Raw genomic sequence first — 24,091 nt, forward strand, 5'->3', positions numbered from 1 at the left:
ACAAAACATTGCAGCATAAGGGTACCTTTGTGAATATATTCTCAGTGCAATCATTTGGAAAATGTTATTTGTTCTAACTGGTAGCAAATTTAAAAAAAAAAAAAGTAATAGTTTTCCTATTAACTTTTTAATATAATTTATTTTCTTAGGAAACTGTTCACAAAATATTAAATGCTAGAGTGATGTTTTCCAGGACTATTAACTTATATGTACATAGAGACACCATTGTAAATGTTTTGAATAGGATGCTACAGCACTTATTCTCAGGAGACTTCTGAAGCAGAGTACGAAGATATTTTCTTATGAATTATGACAGAAACTACAGAAAAGAGTAAACAACACTTAGTCTTTACCATTATTTAGATGGCTAATTAAAACAACACATTCAGTATATATGTTTTAAGAATAAAATCATGACACAATAATTAAACGGTAGTTAGCCAAATAAATTATTTTGATTTTCTGACTAATGAAGACTGCTGAGTGATATGGCTGATAGGGGGCTTATAATAAGAGATAAAAACTTCAATATGAAATTGAAATGAATCTTTGCCTTTAACTGTCCATTTGTGTGAATGTATTGGACACAGTATAGGCTTCAGTAATATGTTCCCTAGCTTCTATTTTACCATACTGCCTCTTTTTTTCTTTATATAATCATTAGATCTAGTTCTAGCTTTTCCTCAATGATTAAACTTCTGAAATCAATGCACAGGATTTGGCACACGGCATCTCTTACTCCTGGGTCCAATCACAATGATTCTCTCTGATTGCTTCTGAGAGGGAAAAATATGTGGAAAGATTTGAAATTCCATGGATAGTTTAAACACTCTTATAATCAGTCAGATTGAATAGTCAAATTCACCATCCTTGTCTAGAATGTTTCTGGATCAAATTAATACGGTTTCTATGGATATCAAAAATACAGAATATGAATCAGGTTAGCCAATACAATCTTGAAAATGATGAAATGTTTATTTATTATTATTATTATTATTATTATTATTATTATTATTATTATTATTATTAGCATTTTTTTCTGTTCATTTATTTCCCAGTAGGTGTCTCTATACTGCAGCTTTACTGAAAAAGAAGCAGGTTAATTGCATAAGAATATTTTTAAAAATTAAATAAAAAATAGGCAAATTAAACCTTACTATGACATCACACAACACCAAAGGGAGAAAAAAATACCATAAATAGAGTTTTCTTATGAGCTTTTGGGTACAATCATGTACACATGTATGCAGAACCAAAATAGGCTTAGTAACTACTGATTACAAGAAAAAGAGATGTTAAAAAGTGTGCACCAAAAAAGCAAAAAACTGGAAGCTTGAGTTCTTCTAGGTTCTCTGAAAAACAGTGATCTCTCCAATTTTCATATATATAAATATACAACCTAACAACTGCTGGAACTTATCTTCAGCAGCAGCTACAGTGAAATTATTGGTCTCACAAAGAAAGTGTTTCAACCTTTGTTGGGTACATAAATGGAGAGGTTAATGAAGACTGCAGGGGTCTGGAGTAGTGGAGAGAAAAAAGTGCAAGTAGTAATGCAAAATTGTGATTGGAAATAAGAATTCCAGTTTGTCTTGACTCAGGGCAGACCAAAGTAACTTCATTTCATCTGTATCAGATGCAAAAACTTAAAAAAAAAGAAATTCCCTTAATTGACATGCAATCTTTTTAGACAAATAAAACTTATGCTTTGATGGATCCCACTTGTATTTCTGCAGTGATCAAAGTTGAATAAAAATTCCTGACTTACCATATAAAAGCACTAGTATTCTGTTTAGCATTCGATTTTAATTGCAGATTTCACAGACCAGAACACTCTGAGATGAATAACTGATGATGCTGAACTGAAACAGCTGAAGTTCCATGTATGATTCACAATCTAGAACTAAATCCCTGAAAAGTTGCATTTTCAAGTCTTTCTGTTCACAGAAAAAGTGTTCCAAGGTGAGTAAAAGCTGATAGTCCCCAGTTTGTCCATCAATCAATAGTTCACTGAGTATTTGGTAAGAGCTCAATGAGCCATAAAAAGGAACAACATGACAAGTTTTATTGATTGTCTCATAAAAAGGATAAAGAAGTGACAGATGACAGGCCCAGTTAGACCTTTACAGCCAGCAGTTGCAGTACTCATGCTACATTACAAGAATTTCTATTTTTGGAACAGGAAGAGACAGAAGACCACTTGTCATTTGCATAAAATTTTTCTCCTCTCTCTCATACACACACACACACATATATATATACACGTGCACACAAATAAATCCAGAAACTGATTGTAGTTAAAAAAAAAGAGTGATGTGATTAAATAACATGATATCATCACAGCTGAAATCAGACTCTGATCTTGAATTCTTCTTAAAGAATTTTGTTTTCTTGTACAGCATCGCATACAAGGCATTTCATGGTATTTATGTTCTTGCCCTCAAAGCATTTTATTTATGGACTCTCACTGTTCTTCAACGTTATTTATAAGGATTCTGTCAAATCCCCATGTGTACTCAAATGTGAAGTTATTCAATAGTTTTTGGCCATAAATCATTGTTCTGTTATTAGGACTTTGCTGCCACATTAATCCTTAAACTTTCAACTTAAGAGCAGGGAGTGGAACATGGAAAGTTAATGAGTCAGATAAGACCTTTACCTCATAACGCTGTCAAAATCCAAAAGTTTAAAAGTCACGTTAGGAAAACAACATTCTGCAATAACAAAAAGCTGTTGCTGAGAAGTAGTTTAAGGAACTCAGCCTGAAGTAGTCATGCAGATTTCAGATACTTCCATCTAGAATTTTTTTTGCAATATTTGCTTTATGAACTTTTATTGTGCCTTCAAAGTCTCTACTAAATTACATTTCTCCTTTCTACTTCATTTCTCTTTTGCATTTTTACAGGATCATGTCTCACCAAGGAATACTGCCTTTTTCACTGTAGCCTGTTCAGATTTACATAACATGAAAAATGTACTTGACAAATAGTTAGACCTGTAAAGAGGAGCTTACATATATTTAGTTTGCTAATTCTGCAGTAAAAAATCCTTACTTCCTTCAAACTTCCTAAAAGCAAGTGAAGCATGATTTGGCTTCAATTAGGAAAAAAGCTCACTGACATTTCCTGCTCTAAAAACTGCTGCTTCTTGGGTGTAACAATTAATTTATTCAAGTTACTTATTTATTAGAGAAGGAATAAGCAAAAAAAAAACCTCTTGAAATTTCTCTAGTTCCTTCTCCATAATGCACCTCTTGCCATATGGAAAATGGGCAGTGGGAACAAGACAAACATAAGCAGTTCTTTTAAATAATGGCCTAGAATGAGTAATAGTGTAGCTGGATATCTGCTTCCCATCAAGGCTGTTATACATTAAAAAGGTCCTGATTTGATATATTGCTGTGGACTTCTTTTTGTTTTTATTTCAAACTGATAGGTCTGTTGCAACTTAAATAAATATTTACTTGCTAGTGGCTTAGATGGACAGAAGAGGTTTTAATCACATATGATTAAAATTTCAATCTTTCACACAATTACTTATCCATATTTTATTGCTCTAGGTCAACTATCTTCCAAAAAACTACTTTCCAGGCTTGGATAGGGGTGATGTTTTAATTTTGAATTGCCTATTTAATTAAATAATTGTGGGGTTTTTTCCCTTCAAAGACACCTGTAGTAGGTAGCGCTCATTTAAGAAATCGAGTTTCCTCTCATTGATGCAATATTTCAAGATACATCAAAGAGAAGCTGAGGGAAACAATGTTGTTAACTCACTTGGACAGTAGATTTTATGGTTCTGAGGATATGCTTTGCCAAAAGGTGACTTATTTTGTTGAGCTATCATCTGATAGGTTTGCTTTTGCTGTGTACTGGATAAAAGGAGTAGGGTTTCTATCTTCAGTTACAGCAATACCATCACAAGCCAGCACTGAGGAGTGGGCATGCCAAGATCCTGGCTGGGTTAAATATGTGCTGAAGTGCTTTTCTGAATCAGAGCCATAATTGCAGCAATTTATTTAGATCATAAAGTGATTCCTTAAAGAAGAACAAATCTCGGAATGAATGGCACGTACAAAGGCAAGGTTTCTTTCTTGTAATCTTGATTTATGCTAGGGTTTACTTCTGCTTTTTTCTATATTCTGGCATCAGTAAGTATATATAAGAGTACTCAATACAAATGTATTATAAATTCTATGAAAATGGCAGTGTTTTTGCTGTCACTGCAGAATATCTTTCTTTAAATGTCCCATGCCATTACTAATTCAAGATTTCAGAGCATTTGGAAGTGTGACCTGGAAGTTAGCCAGTGAACAGTTTAAATTAGAACCATTCTGAATCTAGTCAAGCTTTCAAAAATATCATCTATTAGAGTACACTAAGCCAGTCAGAGATGTATGGAGGAACATGACTCTATAGATGGCATAAAGAGGGGAAATAGGACAGAATGACTAACTGGCAGTCTGGCAGTCACAAGGGATCTTCCCTCTAGGATGATTCTCATGAATATTGGGGGTTTTTTGCCTTCATTACTGCATCAGTGATTCAGCTGCTGGACATCCGTTTGCCAGAACACATCATCTTGTTGTGTCCTGCCAACGAATGAGCAGGTGGCAGGGATGACACGATGCCAACTTTGAGTGCATGCTAAGGAGCAGGCTAGGGGCAACATGACCTACATGTTTTGCATAACACCAATTTATTAACAAAGCTAACACATTTAACCAGGCACTATTCAGAATAGTTTATCAGTCTCAATGATCTGTCCTGGCTGACACAAATCCTGCATCAAGCATCATCAAAGCAGCAATGCACTTGACCTGGTTAGAAATCCAAGGGGAAATGGAGCAGAGGAAGGGTGAAGAACAAATTTTTGTTATTGCATTATTTGTTAGCCAGAATGCTTATAACTGTGTTTTTGAGGAAGGTTGTCTCTGTTATTGATGAGGGTGGGTTTTTTAATAATAAAACAAAGACGTGAACTCTGAAGACAGGGTTGGATGCAGAACTCTAAGGCACATGACTGGAAATAATTGGGTTTGCACTGGACCACCTCACATATTTATAACAAAAAAATTTTAGACTAGGGAATGGGCAAGACAATCTGTGTTTCACATACATGGAATGGAAAATTTCAAATCAGATAGATGACGATAAGGGATATCTACAGTTATATGTGAAATTTCCTAAAACCATAAAATGTATTTAAATTTATCTTTCTTTAGCTACTTTTGAAATTCAGTTAGAATTGTAAATTTTTCTTATTTTAAGGGTATTTTGAAAAAAGTGTGAATTATTTTATGTATTAATACATTAGCAGTGCATCTTTAGTGTTGAATTCTCCTTCTCGATCTGCTCATTCACAGATGGATTGGTAATATCGAACTACTGGGAAATTTTTTGAAGGAGTTTGAAAAATGAAATATTATTGCACCCTTTTTTCTTTTCTTTTTTTTTTTTTTTTTTTAATATATTTTGAACATCTGGGAACTGAGCACAACACTTGGCCACTGCATGTACCAGCAGCAAACTGAAAAAAAGAAAACTGAATGTGAATGTTTGTAAAGTGGAAATATGAGGAGAGGGTCAGACTGGAGAGGAGTTTATCTTGAGTAGCTCATCTTTGAAAACAGCACTTTGAAGTGTTTTCTCTAAACCTTTCAAAGGGATAGAGACTGAAAAAAGAGCAAGAGCTAACTAGAGGCTAAATACTGGGAGGATAAGCCAGCTGGAAGATAAAATTCTTTCTTTGTATCAACTGTGTGTGAGCCCTTTAAAATCTGTCTGATTAGATAGGAGGCACAAGAGTTGAAATGTTAAACATACAGCATATCCCTCTGCCTGAGCTCCACTCTTGTGTGCTTATAATGTGAAATGATGGCTTCTCTATACAAGTGGAACTATTAAAAAAACCTGACAATAGCTGTTAATAAAGCCCCATCTGAATGCTTTTTTAAATTGTAACAACAAGGATCAATTTTTTTAAAGCAATCTTTGTTATAGGGAAACCCAGAAACAATTCTGTAGAACACAGCCAAAAGGAACTGCAGGGAACTTCAGTCAAAGAGAAGGCAGTTCCTTATGGGAGTGGGACAGCCATGAAATTTAAGGGCCTTCTCAGAAATAACTGAACTCAATAGCCATCATCAATATTCTTGACAATGCAAATTTTTAGAATTAAAAATGAAGAAGTGTAAAATAAGAAACAACTGGAAAGTTTCCAAGTCTAAAGTGTAAGCATACATTAAGAGTTGAAGTATGATAACTGATTTCCCAGACATAATTTATTTAGGCATCTTCCAAACTACTTATTTTCATTTTATGTAATGAAAAGTCAAATAAAAAGTAGTGCTGAAAAATAATTTCAACCACATCTAAGAAGTAATAGCTACAGTCTTAAAAGAAAAAAAAATGTAGATACTCTATCTATGCTTTAATGCACATAAATTTCTTTAGTTGCTCTCTGTGTTTCAAACACCTGCCAGAGTTCAAGAAGCACAACACTCCCCAGCACATGCTGTGATTCTTGAGGTGGGCCTGTGCAGGCTCAGGAGCTGGGCTGAATGACCCTTGTGGGTCCCATACAACTCCCATACAAATCCTGGTTTTGTGATTGATTTATCTCTTTCATGTAAGTGAGAAAACTCCACAGAGACGTTTCAAACCATTGGCTTCAGAATGAGGAATATTGGCTGAAGAAGGGAATGATACCAAAAGGCTGCCAGGCAGGCAAGGGGTATCTCAGCCGTTGTTTCAAATGGGTGTTTTTTCTTACAGAACACTTTAAAACTCTCATTCTTGTAAAACATATTAGAGTTTAAGTACCTCAGTGTTGGCAAGAATTTTTACTTTGAACTTTTGAGTCCATCCATACTTTTTCTCACCCTGCTATTACTGCACTGGTGAGGTTTCCATGCACCATTAAAATTCTGTTGAGATTGGTGAGGTGTTCTATCATATTAAACATTTTTTTTCTCTTAGTATTTCAAGGCATTGTCATAATGCTGAGCCTTCAATTCTGAAAATTATTTTTCCCATTTATCTGTACATAATATCAACAGTATTTTTTAATCTATTTCTTTAAGGTCTAGATGCTAGAAGTGATGATAGAAAGAGAGAACAGATACATTTGATGCTAGTCTTCATGTTCAGCTATGTTCTTTTCCCAAGAACATTAATTCTCAAGATATCATTAGACAGAAAAGTAATCCAAAATATGAGTCTACTCTCAGACACATTGGCCTATAAATCGAAGGTCTAATAAATTGTCTATTAATTAACTTTTAAAATTTACTCCTATTAATTCTTGAGAAATAATTTGTAGTACTTTTGAAACAAGATCTTCAAAATAATAGTTCTATGTAGAATTTAATGGTCCTAAATTCAATTTTGTTCTTCTTCAAGTTTTATATACATTATGAAGCACGATTTCTTTTGAGCTTTTGAAATAATGAAAAATTTCAGTATTTTTCTGCATTTCTAAGTATTGCCGTATATCTATTTTTGTATAGTGCTTTCACAATACAAGACACATTTGCTTTGCAAGTGTTTTATCTGCTTTATTATTCTTTGTTTTTCTCCATTTTTATTTTTCTTCATATTTTATTTTAGTGCTCCTCTTTGGCTAGCTTCCTGCTCTTTGGCTTGAAGCATTGAAGCTTGAATTCCATTGTGCATCTCATTTTTCTTCTTTTATAGTCTTTGCCTCTGTCTCTCACAGATACTCAGTTCATCTTGAGCTTTCCTTCTTGGATTTATTTTCATTCTGGCAAAGTTAAGATTGTGGCTGTTCTTGATATGGCTGTTCAATGTGTTTTTACATTTGTTTGAATATAATATATTTGATTTTCTTATTCACCATCTGGTGAGTTTCTGTTTGTTAGGTAACATGAGTTGGAAAGAACTCGGCTGTTCACTAAATACAAATCAATGAGTTTCTCATTGTTTGGATGATGTTTTCCTTCCAATGTTTTCCCAATGTTCTCCTCATTTTTTCATTCTAACATCCTAAAGAGACATTTACAAAAGGTCAATTTTGTTTTGGGTTCTTTCAAACAGGTAATGGGGGGGAATGTGTATGGTTTTGTTCCTTCTGGTTATATTTGTATGTAAGAGAACATTATGGCTTAACTGGCATCCTTCACAAACCTGTTGTTGAGTTTGGTGTATATATATTGTGTAGTTTAACAAAACTGATGAGGGTCTAGCAGAACGTCACTGGGAATGCAATGGGCTTGAAAACCTTGTAGTCACTGAAGTTAATATACACAAAATGAAAACACCTGAAATGAATTGTGGATTCCAGCACTCCTACATGTGGATTCCTGAAAAATTGCTCAATGTTCTTACCTAATGCTAACATTTATAGTCTGAAGACTTTACTCTTTTGTAGTTTTGTTTGTTTTTTTATTTGGGGGTGGGGGGTTGTTTGGGTTTTTTTGGTTGGTTTGTTTTTAGTTTGCTTTGTTTCCAGAGCATTAGTACAGTGTAGGAAATGATTCAGTTCCTCTGAGTGGCCATATTGCTAGAAAGGTAATTTCATCCCTCATGTATAACTACAAAAATTTTTACCCTCATATATATATATGAGGTATAGCCCTCATTCCCATTTACATGCATTTGTATTTATCCAAGCTTAGGAAAGCATCTATACAAAGCAATCACAACAGCAGAGCAATTGCTCTTCAATATTGTTGTATATTGTGGTAACAAAGTTACTATATTTAAAATATTCTTGAGCAAATTTCAACAACACCATTCATGAGCTTACTCAAAAGAAAATATGTTTTTATTTATTACTTGCCCATAACTCAGTTTCAGAAGAAGGCATTTGAAAGTCCACTGACGCTTTTTTGTAATAAGGTAATAGTTTTCTCACAGCTGTCACTGCTTTCAACTTAAGATGAATGTCAGGGAGATTTTGGGAAAGAAATCTCCTGTTGAATTCTAATGGAGATAGTTTGAGACTGCTATGCACTTCCCTCATGAGGATGTACTTAATGCAGAGGCTTTGTCTTTCCTGGCTCTGCCTTCTTGTGCTACAGACTCTTCTGTTAAAGAGTGGTGCCCCCAGGAATGCCTGTAAAGCAAGCTCCACTGGGGCAAGTGTTAAAGTAAAGTTTTGCAAGTATCTTGAAAGCTGTTTCTGAATCTGAGCAAAAGTTGAAGTCATTGCCCATTGTGTCCATGGAGACACAGAAAACCACTTCAAACCTCTAGTTCAAATAATTAACCATTAGGGAGAGAAGTGGAGTTTTGTACCCTTTGTCACAGGATGCTCATTTTGTGCTTCTTCAGTTTTAAGACTTGTTAAATGGGGGTATAAAACATTCAGCACATATTATCACACCCTTTTGATTGAATTCATCAAGACAAGTTGCTAACAAACAGGAGTAAATAACCGGTTAAGAGAGTGTTACAAAACAAAATAGAACACATAAGCTGGTCAGGAATTGTAAGTGAAACACCATCAGCCACAAGAAGTCAGAACTAAGGGATGATAGGATTGCTGAACAAACATTTTTAATAAGCCTTTATTATAAATTCCATCAGTTACACATTATTAGCTCCACTACACTGCAGAAACACAGGAGGGATAATTTGAACTGCATTATTTATTATACAACAAACCACAATACCTCCAGGGTGTGTATCATCTAAACAATTTTATTTTGCCACTCATTGCTGCATTTCCTGAATGTCAGCACCTTGTTGCCTCACCAGCTGGATTGGTACAAAAGCTCTTGCTATTACTGTAAGTCAGTCAGCCTCAGTGTTGTTGACTTGACTGCATGTGAGCCCCATTTCAGCTGAAGAAGATCAATACTTCACAAGCCAAATCTAATAACAAGGATATCACTTCAGGAAAAAAAAACAAATACCACTCCAAAGATCATAGACTCTTTTACAGTGCAAAACATCACAACGTTGCCTTTAAGAAACATAATATCAATGCTGCATGCAATTAATGGTTTAATAAATGCAGTAGATGACCAAAGGCATCAACCTTTTTTCAAAAGTTACTTCCTCATGAATTTGGCAGTGCTAATTTTGTATGAAGACTCCTCTGTTTCCTCAAAATACTGCTGAAATGAAATTCAAATTCCAAACTCGACAACAAATTCCACCTTACATTTCATGACAGCTCTAGCCATTGCAGACCTAAAGGGGAATTAATGAAATAATTATAGTTATACTAAAGAAAGGATTATATTTCCTTCTGGGAGCAATAATAGTGCCACAGTCACTAAAAAGTGAGAACATAAAGACTATATATCTTGCATATTTTCAAGTTTTGTTTTTCAGGCTACTACTTAAATGATAAAAAATACAGCATGCTGTATATGAATAATGGAGCAAAATAATGATCTTAATGGGAACTCTGTGTTCAAATGTTTCTTTCTGTCCTGTTACTATCCTTGTCAGACATTTTCTGGTTTTTTTAGCCTTTCATGGGTATTGGCATGTGCTAACATGTTACCACTCTTTACAGAGAAACACCTTTTTGTCTTCAATTTACGGAGAAAGAAATCCTTCCTGAAAGGTAAAAAATGCAAAATTAAAAAATAAATAAATAAAATAGGGGAGGAAAATTTGTTTAAGGAAAATATTTCAGCTAGCTGAATAAGGAAAAAAGTGATAAAAAAAGAGATAAATATTTTGTGAAATTGAACAAATTTAGCATGCTTGTTTTAAAGCATCCTATTTGATTAGCTTTGTGGGATGGAATATGAATGAATACTAAATTTTAGATATAAACCCGATCACAGAAATTTCTGGAAAGTTCTTAAATCATCTAATTCTAAAATTGTGTCTGTTGATGCAAATAGGTGTCTATTTCTCATATAACTCGTATAACTTCAACAGGTTCATCCTTTTTGTTTTATTTAGTTCACTCACAATGGTTGTACACTCATCCAGTCAGTATCTAAAATTAGGAATTATGTTTAAGGCTTGTTTGTAACATTTGTGCTTATTAGTTACTATTATTTCTATTAATCATAGGGCTCTTTTCTAGGACAGCTTGACAAAAGTAACTGCTACAGTTAGATAGAAGTGGTGATCCTACTGAGATCTAAATTTCTCAGGAAGTAAAAGTTACTTACGACAAAACATGCAATGAGAATTTTAGAAATAGTTGAATATTTTTCAGACTACAGTCCTTGTACAGAAGACTGATGAAAAAAAGGAAAAAAGACTACAAACATAGTGAAAATTTTTAAAGGTTTTCCTACAGTCATATATAAGAAGCATGTATGCAGGATTGAGCCAAGCTGTAAAGAGTACAGCCAGAGCCCTCTCTGACTCATTTAATTGCCTCTGTGCCAAAGTTCCAATGAAGAACTTAGGGAATACTGTCTCTCTCCTTTTTAATAATTAAATTTCTATGCCACATATAGTATTAAGAACTCCCCGTGTGTGTATAAAATTTACCATCTAGATTGTGCAATCCTACAGAATTTTCTATTATTATAAGTGCAGGTAAGTCTTGAGTTCTGGCATGATTTAAGATAGTTGACACAAGAAAATGCGAATAAAGACACTGAAGAGTCCAAAGCTGTATATTATCATTATTTAAATAACTAGCAGTAAAACTGTCCTGGTTTCAGCTAGGGTAGAGTTAGTTTATTCTCAGTACCTGTTACAGTGTTGTGTTTTTCATTCAGAAGGGCAATGATGTTGATAATACCCTGTGGATTTAGTTTTTTGCTAAAATGTGTTTATCCCAAGTCAAGGGATTTTTTCTCCTTGTCTCGTGCTCTGCCAGGGAAAAGGTTTGCAAAGGAAACTGGGAGGGATCATAGCTAGGACAGGTGATCTGAACTGACCAAAGAGGTATTCCACACCATTCAACACCAAACTGGGGGGAGTTACCTGGAAGGGAGCCCAGTCTGACTATAGTTATTATTATTATTGTTATTGTTATTGTTATTGTTGTTGTTATTGTTATTATTATTATCCATTATTATTCACCATCATTATTGCATTTTACTTTACTTTTAATTTTTAAACTGTTCTTATTTCAACAGACAAATTTTACTTCAATTCTCCTCTCTATTCCGCACGGTGGAGGGAAAAGAAGGGAGGTTGAGCAAGTGGTTTTGTGGTGTTTCATCTCCATCTAGGCTTAAAACCACAACAGAAATAAAGACCACAAATCCTACAAATGAGACAAATAATTATTTGTACTTCAGAGCTGGATGTGTATAATAAAACCACAGAAAGTAAGACGTGATTTAAGAGTACAAGAGGCCTTGGGAAATACAAATAGAAGATGACACCTGAATGAAAAGGGTCTGATTCAATCAGTTGCAGTCAGAATGTTTCAGACTTTAGTCAAAGAATAAAAGAGGGAATCTTATAAAAATCCTTATTTTCTATTCCACAATGTATATTCTCATTGTATTTTTTTGTATTTTAGGGTATTTTAATTCTGTTCTTCAGATACTGTATTACTAATATATTAGTATTATATTACTTATATATATATATTATATTACTTGATATATTAGATAATCTAAAATAATGTCACAGTTAAGTAGTTACTAGGGAAAAGAATGCAGCATTGAATCAAACTGCACCTGTAATTCAGATCTCTGTATTTATTCTGTTTGACTGAAGTCATTGCCCTTCTCACTCATTTACCAACTGTGTGGTTTGGACATCAGTAAGCAGATGATACTCTCAGTTATAGGTAATATTATTTAGAAGTAAAATTTATCTGGAAAAAAAAGAGACCATAAAAAAGACCTATTTTTCAAAGGATCTACAAACTCTGACATATAAGAAAAGAAGACAAACTGCGTCCTGTCTTTTGCTTCCTAAGATTTCAAACTAAAGGAGTTCTCTAATGTTACGGTTTTGAGATATAAAGCACACACTTCACAAAATAGATCTGTTTACTATATAAAATCAAGAAGTGTGTTTTTTTATTGGAGTGCTTAAATATTAGGGAGAAAAAAATCAAAGAAAATTGCTTGGATAAAGGTGTGAAGTCATCTCAGCAGATGTGTACATGTATTCTTCTCCATTTATCATTAAGGACTGAAAGAGCCATTAGTATATTAAATATATATATATATATATATATATATATATGTGTATATAAAATTATGCATACCATCAAAATAAGGCAAAGCTTTTTTATTAATGACCTTGAGTCTATCTACACACAAATGTTCTTCAGGAAAAAGCCACTTTCTCTCCAGCAAGCCAAGGTGCTATGTTCCTCCTACTCAAGAGCTGAACTTAGTTCTAAATGGACAGTATTTACAATAATGCATTTTATAGACTAGACTTTGACTTTTCATGAATCTCTTAAACAACTTATCAAAGTCAGAACAGAGAATAAATTCCCTGAATAAGCTATTTAATCTTATTACAGTACTTATTTAAGCTGATTAGAAATTAAGTGCCAGTTCAGACATCTTTTTAGTATCTTTACTTGTTCTCTGCTGTCCAACTCCAGTACATTGTATTAATTAATTTGTAACTTTATTTGGTCATACATTTATGAGGAACTTTATGATTCAGGAGCTACAAGACGGAATTTTGTTAAGGAATGTCAAATTTTTTTCTTTTTGGTGAACATTATGAGTGCAAATTTTTAGCAAAATATCAGTGTCTAAGTGTTAAAAATACTCATCACTAAAATTCAGCATTTAATTCCATATTCATCCCAGTCTTTTCATATAAGGGTCTCTTTAGCTTAGAACTTTCTTTATCATTATATGTTCTATTGTGAAAATATTCTCTTTGATCTTAAAAAAAAAGCTCAAGGAAAGCTTAAAGCCTATGATAAGCAATAATCATGAACAAATTCTCATAAATTCCATGATTTTGCTATTTTTTTCTTAATGTTTTAGCCTGCTGTGCTTCATGCCTGGCTGTTTAAGAAGCTATGGACCAAAAAAAAAAAAAAAAATAAATACTGAGCTAAACATTACAAAGAAAACAGTCTGAACATCGACACAGAAAAAGCTGCACATTTCTGACAGGTGTCTGCTGCTCATGTCCAGTAGTGGTGCATGGAGATTCAACAAAGCAATCCCCAAAGTATTCCTTACCTAGAAATAGCTGTATTTTCTGAAAATATAGCAAGCTGGTATTCAGAACATCTAATATTTCATGCAGCACTAAATATACATGGTTTTTGACTCAGGTGTATCTAACATCCCCTGGGGACAATAGGTTAAATATTAATCTACTTGAGCTAAATGTAATCTATAGTCTGTCTGCTGCTCATATCTATTCAACAGGTGAGAGCAAACCTTCAGGTACTACTGAATAGTGACAATGTGATTAGCATCAAGGTCAAATTTTCTTCGAGGGCAAAATTAAACAGGAGCTGAAATATCATTCTGCAGTCAGTGTTGCTGAAAACCATAAGTCACTTTAAAAAATTGTCATCTCAGACCATGTGAGAATTTTATTTTTAGTCAGACTAAGGCAGAATTATGATACAAAAATGACTTTGGACATCCCTCATCTCATTCTCCTGCCTAAAAGTCAACTGTACTTATGACATTTCTGTCGTCTTTGGCTTAATACTGAGCATCCAATGACAGAAATTCCATAGTTACAATGTGTGTTTTTTAGTATGTTACAATAATTTATGATAATTTTCTCCTAATGTTTCTCCCTCCTAAATAATGTATCCATGTCTATCATCCCGATTTTATTGCACTTGTCAGCTTTCCCAAGGCATTTCATAATTGCTACACTTTTCTCAATCTGTAAACCCTCTGCAAAAAACAGTGTTTTTGAAACTATGCATTTAAATTTATATTTAAATCAAAGAATATTAAACTGGACTGTGAGCTTTCATTAGAAACTATTTCCTTCTTTTCACTTCCACAAACACTCTTAATCTTAATAAGCAAGAGCCTCCCTTGGCCTTGAGTTTTAAAACTACAGTAAAAGTCTTGAAAATGCAGTTTGAGTATATACCAGTGGAATATATTAGACTGTTCCTGTGTTCTTCAAAAGAAATGGATCTGAAAACTTTGGAGTCCAAATAAAGATTTCTTAGAAATATATTTTCTATATTATATAAGATTGAGTTTTACTTGAATTTGGACAGTTAGAGGTATTGCTACCTATACAGCAGATTTTGCTGCAGCAGAAGCATCTAAACATTTGTTGGAAAGGGAAAGGGTTAACTGCCTAATCTGTTTAAAAATCCCAAGAACCAAATATTTTAATTTTTGCTAATGTACTTTTTGTCATATACATTCTTCATAGTGCTATTACCTTCAAAGCCTTTCACTTCACCTGGCTAAAAACACAAACCAAAGCTCAAAGTTTTGAGACCTTTCAAATATCTGTGTTGGTAGTTCAATGATTCTTTGTCAGAAGAATTTTGATATATAAGTAATGAAGTAAGGAATCAGATACTAGCACTGATTTGTTGACATGAATGTTGAAAACTGATTCTGAGAGGGAAAATTTAAAAAGAAAAAAAAACAAGAAAATTAAACTTTGGGATCACATGTGAGGAAATAATAATTTTATTGAAACTTTCCAACACAATCCACATTGATGTACAGAAGAAGAGGAGGAATGGTCCCAGCACCAGGCTGCCACAGTTTGAGGCATATGGACACTGCTCTCAGGCACAGGGTGTGACTCTTGGGGTGTCCCCTGCAGGACCAGGAGCTGGACTTTGACAATACTTGTGCTTCCCTTCCAACTCAGGATATTCTATGATTCTATGATACAAATTAATACTTAAATATTATGAGTGGTGTTTTTTAAAAAATATTAGACATACATAAGATATTTAATTTTTCAGCTACCAGCAGTGAGTACAAATGAATTAAGCTGAGAAAGATATTTTGAAATATCTAGAATAATGTGTTGATTTTCTGGACCAAAGAGCTGCCACATACTTTTGCTGCTAACATAGCTTTTTCTTCCCTTGTAAAGGGATTTTCTTTCCCTCTTGAAATAACTTTCATCATAAATAAACATCCCTACATGTCAATGAGACAGAACATTTTTTATCATTCACACATTCAAAAAAGATTTTGATATAATAGTAAAAAAATGTTATGCTTGCTTTAAATTTGGAAAATTACTAGATTTAGGCTAAAATTATTTTGCCTGATATATATATATATATTTAACTAAATATAGTTTTGCTTGTATATCCAGTTGGGCTTTGTTTGATACAGCAAATAACGTGATTTGTGCAGGATCAGGTTTTAACAGTCCCTATATTAAATACGAAGTTTTACTATTATTTGGTATAGAAGTGTAAATCAGGTAATACATGATAAGTAGGCAAAACACATGTAATCCTCATTCTTACAAAAGCGGCAAAAATTTCAGTTTCATGATGAAGAGCTTTTTACAGTCAGTACATTTTTCTTTGCAGTTGTCAAGTGAGATGGACATCTTGTGTTTTAGGAACATACCTAGCTCCTTTCTCTTCCAAAAATTACAAAACATATTCCAATGGCTCACCTTGGTAACGACATGAAAGTTATCAAAGTTATCAATCTTGTGAGTAAAAACAGAATCTCTGAATCACATACTGTGATGTTAGCATTTCTTTTGAAAAGCACTGTCCTTTTAAACTTTAACAAGAATATTTTTAATGATGAACATTAAAGTAACAGATAAATGAACAAAGCAGCTTGTATACTGAAGATAATAATCTGAAGAAAAAATCAGGAAATAAAAATAAGAAATCCAAAGATTTCTCTACTCTTTGATGGCTTCATTGATTACTGAATGAGGTAACTGAAAGAATTTTAATGTTCTACTTATGTTCTATTTAATGTTTCAATCCAGAGAGACAAGTAGGAAAAGCAGAAAAAAAAAATAAAAAATTATTGACTTATTGTGTAGGCAACAATTTGAACCTGAGCAACACAGTGTTATATTGTTACACATATACAGCATGTCATGGAGATTCTGCACTTCAGCATTAACATACAGCTCACACAGTACTGGGGCTGCAATTTGTGTGCTATAGACCAGTAATCCTAGATCTGGAGCTGAATTCTGCATGCCATTCATTCATATACTCTGAACAAAATTAGATAGAATACAAGTTCCATATCACTTTGAAAATAAGCATATTAACCTCAGTTTAGCTGAAAGCTATCTAAGGTCATGCTTTCTAGTACGTTGTATATATTTGTGATAGAATGACAGACCTTTGTCTGTATGAATGAACACACCATTGTACAATATATTCAGTTCTGATAATATAAACACAACCCTAGTGTGCATAAATTTAATGTATAAACCATAGTGAGTCGTCTCTTTGTATGCTTCATTTTAAAACACAATTTTATAGTGCTTTCTATGTGCAATCATGTCCACAAAGGAAATAGATTGCATTTCAGATTGCATCTGAAAATAAAAAGCTGATGCAAATACTAATGCACTTTATCTGAAGTAGTAAAAATTCAAAATATTGCACAATACTTTTTGACTATCCTTAAAATGTTTACTGATAAGAGTTTGATGCAAGTGACTTCAGAGCAGAGCGGGCCAATTGTTTCATCTTATCTCATATAAAATGTAGGTCATGGAACATCACCCAGTAAAACTTACATCAGCCTCACACTTTCTGTTTGAGCAACATCATATGCATAGAAAAAAAATTCTCATTTCAGGTTTTGAGTGTTATACCCTAGTATATATTTCTCTCTAGTACATCACACTAATTAAAATCAGAAATTTATTTCTAGGATGGATTTGTGACGCTTCCTTAAAATCATATTTCTATGAAAAAAGGATATAAAAAGACTTGAAAAAAATCTCTTCTGCTAAGAAGCTTCTTGTATATCCTGGCATTAACACTTAGGCTTCAATTGGATTTGTCAAAAGATTAACAATGAAAATTTAGGTGCAGGTACAGATGCTGGTTAACAGCATACTTTCAAAGAAGGTGGGGTTACTCAAAAAAGCTACCATTATTTCATTGAGTTTGTTTTCTTGGCTTCCTGAAACACCTGTGGAGCAATAGATTCTGGATTCTACTGGGGATTTGATGATTTTGGACTATCTGTACAGTCAGTATAAGAAAAAAGTAATAATCTGCATTTCCTCATTGGCCCAGGTCTGAAGTCTGATCATCTTTGAAGAGAAATATAAACCCCAGTTATGACATTTCCTACCCTGGACACTAACCCTATCTGAGTCTCACGGAGGTCCTCTGGATACTCAGTACCTGGACACTCCTCATATTCACATGATTTTTCTCCACATACATGTATTTCATAGAATCAGAGAATCATACAATGGTTTCGTTCAAAGGGATCTTAAAGATTACCCTAAAGATTTCATTATGGAGAAATTAATTATTGGCCAAAAACTCTACTTCTTATAGACACCTAGCAAAGAATCATTCCATTTTTGAGGCATAGAATGCACCTTCTATATGCTAAATTGTTAAACACATAGGCTTTAATAATTCTATTTTCCATGTTTTATAATGGAACTAGATGGGAGGACTGGAATTAATTTCACCTAACTTTAAGTTTCTATTAGTCTTCTGCATGCAAATTAGTCTATAAAGTTCCAATTTATAGTCAACAGAGAGAGATAAATACTTTTGGAAGCAATTTAATTGCATACCTCAGGGCAGGATGAATTACATTCCATAAATTCATATTCCGCTTCAGATATTTTAAAGGAAACCTACTCCCTGATTTTAAATTCTACCCTAGGTCTTTTAAAGACTGTCTTAACATATAACTCTTATAATAAGAACATCATGCATTTTTTCTATCTGCAGTCCTCATCCTCATATGTTCAGAAATGTTGACAATATACTTTTATTATCTTTAATTTCTTGACAGTAACACAGATAGACAGATTAGGAGTTATGTACCATAAATAACATGTTAAATCATGAAAAGAAGAGTCTGTACAAGGACAATATTTATTGAGGGCAATGTTTTGAAGGCATAATCAATGTCATTATCCTTACAAGTGAAACTGCAGCTCTACAAACTCTCTTACACAATAGACTCTTGTTGCAACTTTATAGAAACAACTACAAAGATTTTTTTATGCCCTTGACAGAGTTCTTGTAACATACATATGTGTACTTTATTGACAGATAAGGTATTATTAACATCTTAACCCCCCTTCCAGGCAGGCAATTTACTTACACTCAATAATACTTACTTTTTAGCATATTTCTACTTGAAATACACATCCCAATGGTCTGCTGCAACAATAAGAAAGAAAATATCAGCTGAAAGAAAATATGTGGAAGAGCCATACCCTTGTTTAAAATACCCTATTCAAGAAAATAATCCAAGATGAATTCCAGCAATTTTTAATTCCAACATTTTTAAAGTAAGCTAACATTACAGAAATATTCCCAGAAGATGTGTCTATTAGGAACTTGCCACAGAACTTGGCATATTTTTATATTGGGCCAGCTGAAAATGTTTTACTTTCATCTGTAGCATTTTATTCCTAATTTTCAAACTTTCTATAGGAGATAAGGATGCCAAGTTAACATTATACTTATGGTTTATTAATGAGGTTTAACATACTGAAAATTCAGAGAGAGAAGGAATTACCAAATGGAAAAGATTGAAATGAAACAGCTGCATGTTAAAAATACCTTCTTTTTAATATTTAATTTTTTATTATTGTGACCATATGCCTATGGTAAGGTCATATAGAGTTCAATCTTGTAAAGTTACATTACTATTTTAAACTACTCAATAATAATTAGCCTTTGGAAAAGAAAATGAATACCTTGATCTTGAGCTGGTTGAAACTCACTATTTAAAAGTAGGGTTAATTGGAACCATTATGTAAATATCAGGATAGCTCTAAATAGAAAAATACAATATGGAGGTTTTGAGTACTAGGTTTGATAGGCTTGGAGCTGATTTCCATTTATGATTAATTGTAGAGTTAGTCCCAAAAATCGTAATTTTGTATTGATCCTCTTATTACATTTGGTAAATAATATAATAAGCAAGTTGGACTAAACATAAGGATGTTATTGTTATTATTTTCTAAAGAAATATTAATTTAATTTTCATAAAAGAGCGTACATGATCTGAGCATCAAAAAAACTTACCCAATATTTTTGTGACTAACATCTAAGTTAAAAATTAGGACAATTTTTAAACTAACAGCTGAGTTTCTATCTGGGCATGAAGAAAGGATACAAAACTTAAGAAAATATGGAAAGCATCTGTTCTTCCTATGCAGAGTAATTAAACTACAGAAAGCAGCCTCATTCTTGTCTTGAAGGTTAGCAATACACAGAATATTATATATATTTCTAATATACAGAATTCCACAGTGTATATTGATAGATAATGTTAGGGGTTTCGTGAGCTGTTTCCCAAAAATATCTTGGAATAGCAAGCTGAATAAATATGTAGATCTAATAAAAAGGCCAAAAATTGGTTTACTGAGAAAGAATTTCAATGTATCTATCTGCAGGCAATCAGGCCACAGCTGTAGAATCTGAAGCAATCATGAAAGTGAATGTTCTTTTGAAGTAGGCTGGACTGAATTGCTCAGAAACATACCAGGTGCCAGAGCACTAGAGCACTTGCCATATTTACCAATATGCCATATTTACCAGAACTGTAGGGCACTGAGTCCCAAGCAGCTTTTTGAGGAGGAATCATATCTGGAATGAAAAAAAAAATATGAAACTGAGATGAAGCAGATTTGCATTAATTTGAGAAAGTTGATGCAAAATGTGAAGCAAGAGGGTATATTAGAAAAAAAATTAAACGCACCTTTTCTAACTTAGGAACCCACTCCCTATTTTAAAAACAATCATACAATCTTTGTGTAATTATAGTTATACCAGCTTAGCAACACTACTTCAATTATTTTTCCCCATCCTATTTATGGTGTATGTAATATTTTTACATTAGGTAGAATACCAAGAATCATAGAATCTTAAAATGGCTTGGTTTGGAAGCGACCACTAGACTCCACCCACTAGATTGGTTTGCTCAGGATCCCAGTGAACCTGACCTTGAACACTTCCAGGGATGGAGTATTCCACTTCTCTGGGTAACCTCCCCTGCTGTCTCACCACTCTCAGAGTCAAAAATTTATTCCAAACATCTAACTTACATCTATCTCTCCTCTTATAGTTTAAAACCATTGTCCCTTGACTTCTATCCATCTGTGTAAACATCTCTCTACCTCTTTTTTATAAGGCATTTTTAGGTACAGGAAGGCTACTATAAAATCTGCCCACAGCCTTGTCATCTCCAGAATGAACAATTACAACTCTTTAAGTCTTAATATATCCATGTGGCAGTCACCAAAATATGAGAAACTCATGCATATAATTGGTTCCCATAATGTAATTCATTCTCTTTGGAAGAACACTGTAGATTTTCAAAGTACTATGGAACTTGTATGTCTATTCCATCAAAGGAATCTTCTTTGAGAAACCAGCAACCTGTGTGTTTTCCATCAAGCCCTTAATTTAAAAAATGCACATGAATACCTACATTTATTTCTGCTTGATTGCTCAGTCTATAAATGTGGTGATATTTCTCCTAAAGTTACAACTGTCTCTGGTCAGGTAACATAAATGCCTTAGCTGTCAAGCCCTCATGATCTCAATAATTCTTGACAGAAGAAGCATATTCTGAAGGTATTCCTGTATGCTTTACACTCTGTTTTTATTAGCATAGGTGCAATGATTTGAACAAATACGTCTTTATTTCAATAACTCAGTTCTGTTCTTTGCAATAACTCAAGGTTTCCCACTTGGCAGGACAGCTTCATCTACTGGAAAAACTTTCTGTTATGGTAGGGTGTCTTGTGATAAGCTAGTTAAGACTTCATGGGGAGGGTGACCTCAGATCTAGTTCATGTCTTTCTGCTCCTTTATGAAGGCTATCTCAAACAGGATCAGATTTGTCAAAATCACATATCTGTAGTTTCAGGTTCCTGAGGGTTCCAAAGATTAAAGGAAACCTCCAAGCTTTCTTTGAAATTTCTTGTATTTTTGCTAAGCAAGGCCTGCCACATCAGTTCATATTTTACTATTATTCTTAGCTGCAACATCTAAAAAATTGCATGCCTCAGAAATTGCACCTACAGAAATTATTCACTATTATCACCAATCTTTCCTTGTTAAGCTATTGTGTTTACACTGAAAGGGTGGCTACTTTGTAGTTCTCATGTCAAGAGTGTGAAAGACTAAACTAGCGTGAAAGACTTATCCTTTTATTATCAACACTTAACTTCCACACCTGCCCTTTAAGGAGGTAAATCTGCTAGTCATTAACTGTCCTGGACTTGAATATACTTGTTGTACTAGTGATTAAACTTCATTATGGATGAGGACTTGTAATTTTTTTAAAAACTACTAAAATGCCAATTACTGCATTGGAATCATGTCAGATATTGCAGACAATCAAAAGTAGTTTTCCGATAGCTATGATTTGCATTTCACCCTACAATCTTTATTTGGGTAGGTTGTATAACATCCAGTAATTTTTTTGCAACTCTCAATTTAAGTGTGAGCACTAAAGTACTGCATAAAGGAAGGCAGAAGTTAACTCCAAGGCTGTGCAAATTTATTGTACATAAATTTTGTTAGAAAACATTGCTTTATTGCCACTCTACTGTATACCTAAATTTAAGTGTATAAAATTAGTGTTTTTAAATGTTGAGTCTCTGCTATTCATTAACAACAACATGTGCATTTATAAGTAATGTCCCAATATATACACATTGGAGTTCAGTAATTACAGATTTGCTTATCCATCTGTGTGAAACATATTTGGTAGGTATCACTGTCAGAATCTATAAAAACATCACCATTTTGTCGTGACAACAGATGGCACAGAAACTGACCATCAAAGTTTGCATATTTGGAAAGACCTGCTCCCTGCTAATAACTAGATACAGTAGTTGATGTCTACTTGATAACTGAGATATGACAACAATACTGTTTTATTCACTATTACTTCTAGGACTAGTAATGTGTCTTACAATTTGCTCCAGCGTGATACTGACAAATAAAAAAAATGGACTGACATGGTAGTGAGTAATAATAAGTCGGGATGTGACTGACCACAGCAGTACCAAAGCTGACTTTATCTCACCACAGAGGAGACCAGAATGTGGCCAAATTGTAAAAACTTATCAACAGCTGAGTAAATCAATGTAATGTTTTTCTCTGTATCCATTCGCTGAATTGACTGACTACCCTGTGGTAGTCAGACCAGCATGAGGGGCGTAAGGGTTTCAATAATAAATTCTAAAATGTCTGTCCCAATCAGAAAATTGTATAAAATTAGAAATTACTGTTGCTTCTGTATTCTTAAACACTGCCAAGTCCCTCTTTGCATTTCTAGTCTAGGCAAAACAACTTAGTTTGGGAATTCAAAGAAGTAGTCAGTACCTTCTGGACCCATTGGGAGCCAGACTTGTTATTTCCTGCAACAAGACTTTTAACACTGCCTACACTACTGTCCAATTTAATAAAGTTTGTTCTCAGATGTTCTCAAAATGACCTAATAAGAAATATGTCTTCTTTGGTTTCTAGGATGGCAGCCTCCTGTCCACACTACTCCATTTCACTGGTCAGGGCTCTGAGGCTCTGGGACACAGCCTTGACTGGGTCAACTGCCATGGTAATTCCTTGATAATTTATAATACTCTTTTACATTCAGGACCACCAAAGCTGATAGAATGGGTCCTATTCACCTGTGCTACTCCTTCTACATCGCTTGCTATCATCTGAAACAAATGATCAAATGATCTTACTCAATAGGTGGTATTTAATTTTTTTTCCTGTCATTAACATTATCTGAGCTACCTTTTGCTGCCCTAACTCCCCTGCTCAATTGCTACTTGCTTTTATACATCAGGTAGCTCTTCCTGCCTGAACTTGTTGTACCACAGATAGTGAATGCAAAACATCTGCAAGGGCATAGTGCTGAGTCTTGCACTGCTACTTCTGCTCTTTAAACTTCTCTTTTTTTCAGATTTCAAATACTTAAATTCCTTGCGATGAGCTGTAAATTTTTCCCCAATTTCTTTCTTGACTGTCTTTAACAGACTATTCAGATTATTTGTAACTTTACTCAAAGCTGTACTTCAGCTGCCTTAAGCAT

At 33.7% G+C, this 24,091-nt stretch overlaps 1 long non-coding RNA gene across 3 annotated transcripts in view; it reads left to right on the forward strand.

Annotated features, from left to right (window-relative positions):
• The window catches only part of LOC117244552, a 112,401-nt gene that overhangs the window by 82,462 nt on the left and 5,848 nt on the right, over positions 1-24,091 (forward strand). For all 3 annotated transcript variants that reach the window (XR_004497899.1, XR_004497898.1, XR_004497900.1), the window contains exons 2-3: positions 10,489-10,539; positions 23,521-23,608. This is a non-coding gene — a long non-coding RNA (uncharacterized LOC117244552). The remainder of the gene's footprint in view (positions 1-10,488; positions 10,540-23,520; positions 23,609-24,091) is intronic.

Source organism: Parus major, chromosome 5 (genome assembly GCF_001522545.3).
Source record: "Parus major isolate Abel chromosome 5, Parus_major1.1, whole genome shotgun sequence".
Classification (NCBI taxonomy): Eukaryota; Metazoa; Chordata; class Aves; order Passeriformes; family Paridae; genus Parus; species Parus major.